Source organism: Polyodon spathula, chromosome 2 (assembly GCF_017654505.1).
Source record: "Polyodon spathula isolate WHYD16114869_AA chromosome 2, ASM1765450v1, whole genome shotgun sequence".
Lineage (NCBI taxonomy): Eukaryota > Metazoa > Chordata > Actinopteri > Acipenseriformes > Polyodontidae > Polyodon > Polyodon spathula.
The window spans coordinates 74,530,491-74,545,156 of record NC_054535.1 but is presented as its reverse complement, the minus strand read 5'-3'; positions in this window follow the sequence as shown (position 1 = coordinate 74,545,156).

The window sequence follows — 14,666 nt, the reverse complement described above, 5'->3', positions numbered from 1 at the left end:
GTTAATATTCACATTAAGCTGCAAAACAAGTACTTATTTTGGGAAAATTATTATTTTTTTATCACTTGTGGTGTCTGATGTTGGCAGCTACAGTTTGGAAGGTTAGAATAAGAGATTGAATACTAGGCAACTGTTTGGGTATTGGTAGGGTTACTGTATAATGTTCTTGTACACTAGGTCAGTTTGGAACAGTTCAGGCTTTTCAAATCACACCCTAATGCATTCTGGTAAGTGTAGACCTGCCCAAACTGTCCTGGTGTACATGGAGTCATATAGTAAGCTTAGATATTGGTATCCTAACTTATGTGAGTGTAACTTCTTCACCGGTTAGGGTTAGGTTAGTTTAAATATAAAAATACCAGTAAATGTATTTTATAGTAATCTTTTTAAAAAGATTGCATTATAATAAGAAATGTTGGCAGATACTCGTCTACCCTTTTCAAAACACTATTAAAATCCCCCCTCCCGTCCCCCGTCCCAAGAGGATCTCTTGCTCCATGTCCTTGACTGGTCTATAAACAGAAAACAGATGGTCTGTATCAGTGGTTTTCAATCTTTGTTTTAAACTGTACCCCTTCTGTCTGGAGGGCTGTACTGAATGGCACCACAGTTGCAATAAAACTAAAGGCAGGATAATCTGATTAACAAATGTTACTTTTTTCCCATTTATTAAATATGTAATTTATGACAATTGTTTGGGACTGACAAACTGTTTAAGGATAGAATTCCAAATAGTAATTCTTAAAACTTTTAATAATTCTTTCGATGCAAGGAATAATAAAAAAAAAAAAAAAAAAAAAAAAAAAGACTCAGAAACACACAAATTCACTTTCTGTTATTATAAATGATCTAAAATTGTCTGCATAAGGAGCATCATTGGGGGTGGGGGGCGGTTCAGTGGCCAAGCTTGCCAGGGGGACCCCCAAATGGCAGTTTCTGTGAGAAGTTAAAAGGCTTAAAGGAAAGTGTTCATGCTTCGGGACATAGAAAGTGCAGCGACTAGCCTGACATTAATGCAACTACCTAAAAAAGTCACAGCAACAGCCTCTCCCAAGTTATTGTGATAATTTGCATTTATTGAAATTCCAAATTAATAGCAGCTTTTGTGTACGTTGTGTTACAAAAAGCAAAATAAAATGTACGTTTTACTAATAATTGTGTTTAAGTGTTTATGATGTGTTTTGGAAAATTGTCAGTAAAAGTGGTTAGCTTATAATATCTATCACATCACAGCAACTAAACAAATAGCAAAATAAAAGCCAGCGTCGTGATCAGGGCACAGGTCCCCTGAGGCCAAGGGGGGCTGTGACAGAGACAGAATGATTCTTGGTGATAAATCTCCCTCCCGACCTGCGAGGGAGCTCTGTAAAGGGAACAGAGTGCCCTGGACTGGATGGCCAGACAATTCATTCCCAGGATTAGACAGAAGTCGGTCATCTAAAAGGAGACAGGGCTACGATACACTAAATCATTGACCAAGGATAATAAAAATTAGGATCAGACAGACTTCCATAATTCCAAGCGAGTTTACCCACAATTCGATGTGTTTTTAATCACAGATGCCATTATTGGAGCCCAAAAGTAGCAGTAAATCGATAATCGCGAAAGCTCCATATTCATTTTTCAGTAGGATAGGAGAAATGGTTTATTGTTTTAATGTTGCTCACTTTAGTGTGTGTCTACCAAATAATAATGTTGATAATTCACTGAAATGTCCCTTTTGGATTTAAAAATAATAATAATAAATAAAAAAAATACAAATATATGCAGAGGTGGATACACAGGCTTGAGAGCAGTACAGGAAAGCACGGTGCTGCCCCAAGGTGCAGCATGGACAAATGATTTGGACCGCGTGCAGTCACACACAACCTGGGCAATATATAACGTATGCCAGGGTGGAGCACAGGGTGAAGAGCTGTGGTACAGAGAATGTACTGCTGGTGACTTCTTGTTTTCTTCTTCTAACTGCAGGATCAGCAATGAAAATACACACACACACAAAACAGCAAGCTGTGGGGTAGAACAGTCACTTTGCTAGGCGAGAGAACTGTGAACATTTTTATTTTATTTTATTTATTTGTTTATTAGGCCAAACGCACCGAGTGGGCAGGCCGAGATGGTCGACTCAACAGCTGGGAGCGGCAGATCTTGGTCCTGGTGGAGGAAATCACATGTATTTTTAATTATTATTTTTTTTAGCTATGATAGCTGGAGAAAAAACACGCACAACAGCAGATGTTGTGGAGTTAGAAAGCAGACTACAATTGCAAAACAATGCAAGCTGTTGAAAAGAGAGAGAAATATATAACAAAGTTATATGTTGAGCTGAGTTTCTGATTGCGGGGAATTGCCAAGCCGACTTCCAGCAATATAAATAGTGCAGGGGAACTCAAGAAAAACTCAAGTGACGCGAAAAAGGAAGTGAACTCAGTGGAATGACTGTTTGTTCCCTCGGGAGGTGCGACCGAGGTCGTCACTCCCCGGAGGGGCCTATCGACAGCTCTGACATAAAATGCACAGGCATATCCCAAAAGTATTGGTTGGTGGTCGTCTTCAAATTGATAGGGAACCTATGACTCAAAATCATGCATGTGTATAGATGGATGATAATTTGAGAACATAGTCAGGCTTTAACCTTTGAGCTGCTAACCAAAAATAAATAAATATTCACAGTGGTTTAGAGAGAAAGTATTATTATTTTCATTTAGTTTTGCATTTCTGCGTAGCCGCTATGACCCTAGAAGTACACCTGGTTGAAAACCCTCGTCTATATAATTGTTTACAATAATTCCCGCCATAAATTATAAGTAGTGTTCAGCGTTTCCGGTTTAATCCAAATTTTACTGAAAATTATAGGATTTCTTTTTTAACTTGGCGTCTGTTTTTACTGATTTATACCTGATTTTTGTCTATTATTCAATATTTTCCTGGTACTATTTTCTAGGAAATACACAATATTTTGATTAAAACGCTGTTTTATTTTTACTCTGACATTGTAATAAGCAGCCCTACACTGTATCCTAGGATACAGCAGGCATTTAGATGCCAGATTTTCAGTTAACATTCAGACGTGGTTCTCTGTCACTTCACAAACACATTATCATCTGATAATATTGGCCAATCAAAGTCTGATTATTGTGGCAATTGCTGGGCATAGTAACTACTAGCTTGATCAAAAACTAAATTGAAATACTTACACGAAAATATAAGATTTTTAGTGGATGACGGAGAAAACGTAAATCAGTTTATGAATATTTAAAAGAAAATAAATGTTTCAAAGTATACAAAAAGTAAAAATAGCAGAAGTGAGGCGGAGGATGCATAGCCTTGCAAATACTTCTGCATTGAGGTACATGTTAACGGTGTCAACAAAAGAACATACTGAAAAATAAGCGACACATTAACTAAAACAAGAAAGTGAACTGAGAGACAAGCAGTCAAATTTATTTATTACATTTAAATAGCGCTTTTTGTACAAAAGTATTGCAAAGCACTATACAGTACATAACAGAAAAAAGAACAAACCACAATACAATTTTAAACAGTATACATATAATACAGAAGCAGCATTTTAGAGTTACATTAAAATCCACTTAGAGCCATTTTGTAAAAGTGTGTTTGTAGTCTTGACTTGAAAACTGTAATGGTCCCAGCTTGAAGGACAAATGAAGGCAGAGCATTCCATAATTTCGGAACTCTACGAGAAAAAGCCCTACCTCCCGTGTTGCTTTTGTGGACCCTAGGAATAACCAACAACCTCCCCTCATTCTGTTTTCACAGAGTGGGGTTTGGAAGATATGGGGTCAGTAACTTCTTCAAATAACTAGGTGCTAATCCATTCAGGGTCTTGTAAGTTAACAGCAAAATCTTAAAATCAATTCTGTACTGCACAGGGAGCCAGTGTAGAGAGGCCAAAACAGGGGTAATATTGTAACGATCTCGATTAACGCAGACAGGCGCATCACACAGGGCGAGGCATTCCACACACAGAAGGAGGGCGGGCTCGAACCCAAAACCTCTCGCACTAAAGCATAGCACTGAGACCGCTGTACAAAAGAGCCTGCTTCCATGCAAGGAGCGTATATCAGGCTTATGTCTTTGTATGTGATTATTTCACCTACCAGCCCTGCTGCTGCCTTCCCCCATGCACGCTACAGTATGTTCACTTTTCCTGGTTTTAGTCAGAATTCTAGCAGCGGCATTCTGAACAAGCTACAAGCGGGATACCATATGTTTTGGGACACCAGAAAAAAGGGTTCTGCAGGATGAGGGCAGCAGCCCCGTAAGATCCATCTGTCAGTCATGGCAGTGACCCAGAGAGGTTCGGAGAAGGCGTGCAGGCCTTGGGGGGGTGACTGGGCCTGTAAAATAACACTCTATTCTTCCCTCAGATCTGCACCTGCAGAATGAAAAATAAGCCGGCAGAGAACACCAATAAAAGAACAAACTTAGGAGTAGCGGGGGGAACCTTGGGCAGACCCCAAAAGTATATACAGAACACAGTTTGAGGGAATGGTGGAGTGTAGGATGGAGACCTGGACCATGCGGGTAGCGACGGTCGGGGAAATACTGCAGAGTGCAGCACATTTATTTTGTAGTTTTGTTAATAGTTTTTTATTTTCTCTTTTTTTCTTGTACTTTCTGTTTTTGGTTATTTCGTGCACCTGCCTGTGCACCAAAGGTGAACTGCCAGTCACTTCTACCATCGCTGGTAATAACTGTGCAACAGTGCCACCATGTGGTAAAAATAAATCGTGCACCAAGTAGTGTTTAAGACTTCATCTTTCTGTTTCTTGTGTTAGTGACTTCCCAACCCTTCCACAGATACTTTAGTAACTTCCCTAATAAGAGTTGCAAATGAGAGTTTAGGATAAACCCCCAAACTCTTAATTTCTAGTTTAAGTTTTGATGAGAGATTGCAGACGTCAAGCTCATGTAATCCCGCATTTCATTTTAGTTGGTTATGTGAGTTGGTTATGTGAGTCCGAATTCAACATTAGAAAATTCTGTGACATCCAATGCTTGATGTCTGTAAGGCAAGTAACTAATAACACCCAGGCAGAAGAAATTCTTGGCTTTAGGAACAAATATAGCTGGGTATCATCAGCATAGCAATGGAAGTTCACTCCGTGTCTGCGGATAATGTCACCTAATGGTAGCATATATAATGAAAACAACAAGGGACCTAGAATGGAGCCCCACAGACATCTTCCAATAATGCCAATTTTACCTCCGCAATAGAGACAAACTGAAACCTATCAGAAAGATAAGATCTGAACCAGGATAGGACAAGGCCAGACAGTCCCACTGTGCTTTCAAGATGATTCAGTAAAATGGAATGGTCTACAGTATCAAAGGCAGCACTTAGATCAAGAAAAATTTAAACTGATGGAAAGCCAGAGTCAGAGCTTATCAGCAGATCATTCACAACTCTGACAAGGGCAGTCTCTGTGCAACACAGAAACCAGACTGAAACTTCTTGAATATACCATTAAGAGTTAGAAATTCTTGTAATTGAATTGCAACAACAAATTGTGTCTCTTAAGCACAGGCTTTACCACAGCTACATTAACTGCTGATTTTTAAAATGTGGGTATTAATAACTCCAAGAAAATGTTTTAATAGTTTTGTAGAGCAAGAGAGCGGGTAGTGGAATCTCATTTCTGATGTGTAGTATTTTATTTTTAAAGAAATGTAATAAGTCATTGTAGCTGTGAGAGGAGCCAATGTCATGGATAGGACTATTAGGGGAAGGATTAATTAAGTAATTAAAGTAACAAAAAGAAATCTACAATTATTTTTATTTGTATTAATTATATTAGAATAATGTGATGATCTAACCAAAGCCAGAGCCTTCCTATATTTAACCAGATGGCCCTTCCATGTAATGTAATGAACGTGTAGTTCAGATTCCTACCCTCTCCGTTCTAGTTTACACCCTCATATTTCATCTTATGAGTTGTAGGTATTAAGCAGCTCATCTACTGATAAGGACTCAGAGAGTGGTAATGAGCTCAGGACATCAGAAAGCTTAACAGCAGTTAAGAATTAATTACCTAGGATTTAAATATACGGTTCACAGCCTTTGTAGATACTGGCAGACTCGCCTCAAAAAGATGATCAGAAATAGTAAGATCAAAGTTATGATGTTCTTAACAGCGAGAAATTACCAGATCTAAAGTATGGTCACGATTATGCGCAGGACCTTTGGCATGCTGGATATAATCTAAGAATCCAGTAGCCTCAAAAATTCCAAGGAGTTAGAATCAGAATCAATGTCAGTATGAAGGTTAAAATCACCCAATAAAAGGATCATATTTAACTGTCAGTATCACCAGCAGACCCTCAAATTCAGTCAGAAATAGCGGGTTTGAACTAGGTGGTTGATAAATAATTCCAATATGAACAGATAATGCAATGTTTAATCTCAAGGTTAAAACTTCAAAACATGAATAACCTTCATATTCACTATGGAAAACAATAGCAAGCCCAACACCGCCCAGTAGAGCAAGCTTTCTGGAAAAAAAAAGAATATGTAGGTAGAGAAGCCTCAATCAGGGAAACATTGTCATTCAGTCCAAGCCAAGTTTCAGTTAAAGAGAAAATATCAGTGTTGTAAAATCACGAATAAACTGAGCCAATTAGACAGAGACCTGACATTAAATAAACCTAGATGTAAATTGATCCAATCAAGAGCATGTGATTGAGCAAGGGTAATAGGAATTTGACGAAGGTTACTGTAGCGCACACCTCTGTGATTACTCAGCAAGTAGCGGGAATGGCAGGATACTTTAACCTGAATTTGACATGCCTCTTTAGATTCCCTCCCCTCTCCAGTTCCTAGTTTAAATACCTTGCTGGGTGATGTTCAGCTAGTCTGCTTGCCCGTGACCTAGTTAGGTATAGTCCATCTTTCCTATAATATCTATTTATTTTCCAAAAGCAATCCCAGTTGTTTATAAATCCCAGCCTTTTTACACACACTTCAATAAAAGAGAGCACAGAATGACTTTGTTCATGAGTTTGTCAGAGAGCTGTGCTTTGCTGGACAGCCACTATTTAGAGAGGTATGTATTGGTGACTTTGTGAGACAGTACTGTCCATCTGTTGAAACACTGCCTAACGCCAACAATCTTAATCGTAAATATTTGATAGAAAATGATGATGCATTTGACGCATCTCCCGATGGATTCTGTAATTTTTTTTTTTTTTTTTTTTTTTGTATGATTTCAAGGTGAATAAACCTGACTTGTTTTGTGCTGATTTCATGTTCATACCTTCTGTAGATACTATTTCTGTCAGCACAACGATTGCCTAAATGTTTTCAAAGTACCAGCTAACTTGGGAAAACTTGGCTTCAATTTACACAGATTCTGCTTCATCATACATGCCAAGGACATTAAACGTAATCAGAAACCAGAACTGCTACGCATCATATTCCACATGTAAAGTGTGCATACTGAGATCCCCCCCCCCCCCCCCCCCCCCCCCCGCGCAATTTTTGTTCAATTAAAAACTATTTTTTATCGATTTATCCCTATTTTATTATATATATATATATATATATATATATCATATAGATATCTATAGCATATATGATCTTTTAATAGCTGATATAGATTAGAGAGAAATTGTCAAAAAATGGGACAGATTCTTGTGGGAATGGTGGGAAATTTGAATAGATTAAATTTATTTGTTTTAATAAATTTTATTTTGTTTTAATAAAGTGAGGTACAGTAAACTCTTTATTTAAAATGCCATTGATAAACCACCTCTCTGACCCGCTCCAGGATCTCACACAGTCCAATCCAGTGGCTGTCACACTTGGGACAATGGCCCTTCTTCCTCTTTGGGCTGTGCACTCAAACTAGTTCTCCTGCTGTGAAGTGGCGTCTCTGAGCCTGGAGATTGTAGCTCCGCTTCTGCTGGGTGCCAGCCACCTACAGTTGGTCCCAGGTGAAGTGGTGCGCAACCAGCAGTCTATCCTGGAGCCTCCAGGCGTACTCTGGACCCAGGGGTGCTCTCGGGGTATTAGGAGGTCGGCCTTATATCGTCTCCGCCGGGATGCGTAACTCAAGTCCCAGCATAAGTAGGGCCGGGTTGCAGGAGGTGGAGTCTTGCATGGCAGACCGACAGGCAAGCAGTTCGAGGGGCAGGTGGACATCCCAGTCCCATTGGTAGCTGGCGCCATTTAGCGATTTAACCATTCCACGAGTCCTTCACTCTGGGGGTGAAGAGGAGTGGTCCTGGTCTTCGAGATTCCCAGGCGCTGGCACATCTCTGTGAAAACCCGGGATTCAAAATTCCAACACTGGCCATAATGAAGCTCCTGTCGGACCCCAAACTGGCTGAAGAACCCCTCCGGCAGGTCTTCAGCCACTGTCTCCGCCTTTTGATCAGGTAAGGCGTATGCCTCTGGCCACTTTGTAAAGCAGTCAAGGGCCACCAGGACCGATTCCCCCTCTGAAAAGGCAAAGGGGCCTAGTATGTCCACATCCACTTTTGCTATTGGCCTACGACCTGGTACTGTTGGAGGGGGGCGTGTGACCGGCCATGAGGTCTCTTCTGGGCAGTGCAGACATCACAGTGACAACAGTGGTCCTCTACATCCCTCCTGCACTGCCCCCAGTAGAAGGATTGGAGAAGCAGTCTCAGAGTTTTTCTAACCCCAAAGTGTCCGGCCCCCGGGGCCCCATGATGGGAGTCACTCACCTTCCGTTGCATGGCTTTGGGGGAGACCACTTGCCACCTTACCTCTGCAATTGCTGGTTCTTTCCAATGGCGCTACAAGACACCATCTCAAATGGTCAGTCTGATCCACTGGGACCAGAGCTCATTGGTGGCTGCAGAGTGGCGTGCTACCTCTTCCCACAGGGGCCTTCACTACTCCTCGAGCTACCGCAGCACCGGTCGGAGGTCTGGGTATTGTTCCTGCTAGGCTCCCCACTCTGCCTTCTCTACCGGCACCACCAACTGACACTGTACCTCTCCCCAGCTAGTCAGCTCCGCCTCCCTCTCTTCCTGTTTGTGGCAGTGGGTGCAGCCCTCCTTGGCACAGGGCCGGCAGGACATGGCGTCCGCATTGCCATGCCTGTTGCCTGGACAATGTTGCACTGTGTACTGGTAGGCCTGGAGCTCCTCGATCCAGTGGGCAACCTGTCCCTCTGGTTCCCGAAAGGTCATCAACCACTGGATGGCAGCGTTGTCGGGTCAGACATTAAAGGGAAGCGAAAGTGGCGAACCACCTGCGCCAGCAGCTCATGCCTGATAACACAGTATCTGCACTGTGCTTTGTTGAAGGTCTGGCTGCAGTAGGTAACCACCCTCTCACCATTGGGCCCAGACTGTGGCAGGATTGCTCAGATGCCCTCATCACTAGCGCTGGTGTCTAGCAGGAAAGGAAGCTTGATGTCAAGGACCACCAGCATGGGGGACAGACACAGGGAGCTCTTCAATGCATCGACGCTTCCTGGCGCAAGGGGATCCACAAAAAGGGTTTGTCGTTCTTCAGGAGGCTGTGCAGGGGAGCAGCAATGGTAGCAAAACCCTGCACGTACCTCCCAGAAAGCCTCTCACCTAACGTGGGTTGACGGGGACGGGCCAGTCCCACACTGCTTCGACCTTGTCTGCTTCCGTGCTGATCCCCTCATTATTCACCCAGTGGCCGAGGAACTAGACCTCCCACCTCATCAAGTGGCGCTTCTCGGGGTGTAGCTTCAGTCCTGCCTCCGTCACTCACTTCAGCACCTCTCGCAGGGAGGCCAGGGCAGTTCTGAATGTCTCCCGAGTACCAGCAGGTCATTGAGATACACAAGACACTCCATGGGGGCATCCCGGTTAGGACTCTCGCCATTAGCTGCTCGAATGTTGCAGGGGCATTGCACAACCCGAACGGCGTTACAGTAAACTGCCATAGACTGTGGCCGGGGAGAAGGCGGTCTTGGGGTGTGCAGCAAGGGGAAGAGCAACCTGTCAGTATTGCTCAGGCACTGGCGTCGAAGGTGGCCGGGCTTGCCACAGCCACAATATAGCCGTGTGTGGGGTTCAGGTGCCCGGGTGGGGGTGTAAATGCAGCCTTGATCAGTGCGATGACCTCCGCAGGCCATATGAGGGTTGTAGCGGTGTTTGCCTTGACGCAAGGCTGAATTTGACGTGTCTTCCCCCTTATCAGAGCTTCTCCAGAGGCCCAGTCACACTCACCCTCTTCTAGCACCACCTCTGCTCATTCAGCTTTGGCCAAGGCGAGCATCAAGGAGGTGGGAGCAACGAGTCGGACCTGCTGGAGCAGGGCAGTAGGAGTCAGTCCACGGATAAAGGCCTCCGTGGCCAGATCCTCTTGGGCCGTTGTTAGAAAATTGGGGTACCCTCTCCTTGCCAGGTATCTCACATCTGCGGCCAGCACACCCAGCTTCTCCCCTGGCGGTGCATGCCGACAGCAGGTTCCTTGAGGCGTATATACACATCTCCCCGAAGCAAGCATCCAGTTCAACTAACATTGTCCCATAATCAGTACATTGCAATACAGTAGTGGCTTGTAATCTGCTAATAGCAACTTCCTGCAAGCAGACTATCAAATGAATGGCATTCTCTTTATCAGTCCAGCTGTCTATGCTTGCGATCATTTCAAATTGCATCTGAAATGATGTCCAATTGGTCTTACCATTGTATTGCAGGGGGACGTGTGTAGGAGGCATTCTTTTTCTGGTTTGGGCCGGGAGCATCCTGGAATGACGTCACAGATCCTTGAGCCTCTGTTGACATTGCATGTTCCGTACAGTGCTGTCTGCTTCTCCACGCCTTCTTCCCACATGGCATCCTCTATCTTACCCTCACGCTCTTGCTGGCTGCTTCTCAGACGAGCAGTGTTCCCTGCAGTCTTCTACCGCTTGCCAGCTCAACTCCTCTCCACTGTGCCCAATCTGCCATCTCGTCTTGCTTCTCCTGTTGTATCTCCTTCTGAGGCTTAATCTTCCATGGCTTGGATTCCATTATCCCGATTCTGAACACCAATGTAGCGACCCGGTCAGAGTCATATATATATATATATATATATATATATATATATCTATATATATATATTATATAACTATAAGATATATAGATATATATATTTTGCATAGCGAATATAAAACTCGTAAGTGAAGCATTTAAGTTCATTACATTAGGTTTTAACTGTTTGAGATAAAATCTCGTCCACGTAACTGGAAAATAACCACGACCTAATTGTTGACTGTAGTGACAACTAGACCGCTTCACGACGCTGCAAAGTGATCTGTCGATCTTGGGCAGGTGTTGTGACTCTTGGTCTCGCAGTTCGTGGCCTGTCATTGACGTCTGTGTGTCTGTGTGTGCCAGGCGAGCCACAGTACGCTGCTCTAGTCCAGCCTCCAACATGCCGATTGCACGGAGGCGCTACTCTCTTGAAAGACGTGGCATATTGGGTTTTTTTTCTGTGATTTTCTTTATTGCTTTTATTCAAGCTTGCAATTCAACAGCTGAAATCACTCCATATCCAGTGTCCAATCAACTGTCTCACTAATTAGGTGATTAAGTGCATATGCTTCAGTCATGGTCAAGGATGAATGATCGAGTGATTAAAAGGAAACCAAAAACATTTTGTCTGTGCATAATTTATTTACCTTTTTTCCAAAAATAAATGTGTGTGTGTATATATATATATATATATATATATATATATATATATATATATATATATATATATATATATATATATATATAGTCTATATATATATATATACACAAATATATGTTTCGAGTTGGTTTTGGGCAGTAATGCATGAGTGGTGCAGCCCAAAACCAACAACGACGGTCTTTTATAAAATGTTTACAGAATCACAAGCAGTGCAGTTAGTGATTGTATGAAATCTCAACCACTTCATATCAGAGTGTATTATGCAATGAGTTATGTAAAGCAAATGCTAAAACTGATATTACTGTGCATATAGTTTATGTTGACATTGTAGCTCTTTGGCCATCGAGACGAGTCTGAACCCAGTCTTTCCTTCAAAAGGATTTCTGAGACTCTTTTTGATGTCGATATATATATATATATATATATTATATTTATATATATATATATAATATATATATATATATATTCTTCTATAAACCTAAGAACCTCAAGTTCTGTGAATATGCCACTCATCTCCCTAAACTCTAACTAGGTCAAGCTGAATCCAACGCCTAACATTTACTAAAGGCAAACAGCACCACCTACTGAGATAAAATACAGATGTCGCTTTATATTGTAAAGGAGCTTTGATGTTTTTAAAATTACTTTTCAATTTTAGAATAAGACTCATTGGGTCAAAATTACTACTGTAATACTGTACCAGTTTATGACCCTAAAGAAACAAGATCATAACAGAACATGTTGTCTGTTCAATATATCTAAACCACGACTTTATACACTTTAACAGATACATACATTCAAGAGAATTGCCTGCACACTCGGATGTTTGAATTGGGTTACCTTGGTAATACATGTAAATCTTAAAAATGTAAATCTTACCCCTGTGGTCCCATTCTATCAGTGAGTAATACCACTAAAGCTACATTTATTCTGTAATTGCCACTTAGTACAGAACCGTTTATTTGATTGTTGTGCCTCTGCATTGCTGTTTTGAGTGAAGGTGCATGGTGTCAGGTTCCCTGTGGTATAATTTCTTAATAATAAATGTGTGGAGGTCTTCCTAGGAGAGGCCCTGCGGCACATTGAATAAGTGTGGAGTCCATTTCTTCTGCAAGCCACAAATAACATGCTTTTATTCCTTAACCTGTAATATATAACAGGGTTATTCTGCTGTAAAATTATGAAAATGCAGACCTACAGTACACAAACTAAAGGCACAGTTCTCTGCAAGTTTGAATGGCTTTTCTCAAAACAAAGCTTGAAATTCAACTCTGCTAAACAGTGTCATTTTAAAACTCAACAGAAATGGAAACAGTCATGTATTGAAATTCACGTCTGTGAAGCTCAGCGCTTCAATATGGAAGCTGGAAACTATAAAGTAACATTACTGTATTCAGCGTGTTGACAACCTTTCAACAAGTGTAATTACCTCTGTGTATTTCCTTATCTTCAATGTTGTGCGATTGCCATGGTCAGTAAAGCAATCCAGACAGCTGAGTCTGGTTGCTAAGGTGAATACATGACAAAACTGACAATGGCATTCTGCTATTTTTGTCTTCTTCAAACTAATAGCAAATTATGTCTTTGCTGGCTGTCCCATAACACACATTTAAAATGTCTGAAATGGGACAGGATTACCTCTAATTGGACAATTGTGGGCCACGGGGACCTATAAAAGCTAGATTAGCTGTTGATTTACTGGTCTCTGTTTAATTTTGACACCTGCAACCTCATGCAGGCAATATCCAGTAGATTAATATGGGACCCTAAAGAAAAGAGTAGTAATTTCCAATGTGGGAGGAGAGATTCAACAGCTGTCTTTCATCTAAGAGTCATCTGCAGTATGATATTATTTCTTGAAGCAACATTTTAGTCGTATCTGTCATTATGTGTAAAAGGCCATCCATTTTAGCTTACTTTTTAAACCTTATTTATACCTTCCCTTACTCTACAGTCCCATTATCATCATTTCCTCAAATGGTTTCCTTCAACTTAAAAATGAATTGAAATCCTAGATCTGCTCCATTGTTCCCTTCTTGCCAGACTGGATGTAATAAAGAGGACTTCTTGGTTTTTAAGTACAACACTGCAATCTGCAGCAGGGTTAAATATACACAATTGTTTTCTTTATAAAAGGAAAATGTTTAACTACACACGGTGAAGTTCAATTTGTACTAAAAAGGTTTGGTGTCAGTTTACTTTTTACAGTACCTCAATTCTCTGTTAAGGATTCCATATTCGCCTTTGTCTGATAGTACAACCACTGGCAGAGATACGATAGATTGAATATGTGGCTCACCAAGAGACTCTGTTAAGGCACAACTTGGGTGTGCTGTCCCTCTGCTAGGATTGCAGAGTGATCGGTATGCCTACTGCATTAGCCAGACTGGCACTTAAAACATACAGAAGGATTTCTCAGTGGACTGGATAACAGAGCGCCCTCAAGGGTGCAAAAATAATTGATAATCGGAACCAGGTGACATTCTTTTGCAATAATGACCTTTTAAAACAAGATTCTTAAGTCAAGCCTATAGGATATATAAGCAATTTAAGTACATTGGAATGTATTTACATTTTAAAAGAATGATGTCTGATAGTAAAAAGTAATTTCTGTTTGCATGCATTACTTTCAGGAAGTCTCTGGTCATTCCTCCTGGAGAGTGAAAATGTCCCCACCTCTTCAGTGCTTTATTCTCTATCATTACCAGTATGCTTTGCAAGCAGTAACATTCCTCCACTCCAAAGACACTGCTAAGGTAAAATGACCTAGAAAGCAAAAGAGTAGCATATCTGACAATAATGGGCAAATAATTTTATTTTAGAGCCATATATGATGAAAATACTTTGTCCCTGACATCGTCTCTGCTCTAATGCTACACAACTCAGACAATAATGTCATTTTTTAAAACATTTTTTTCTTTTCTTTGGGGAAGGACATACCTGAGGCCATTTTTATTGCTCATACTGAGTGGAAAAAAAGACACAATTACTGCATCTACAGACATTTCTTTAT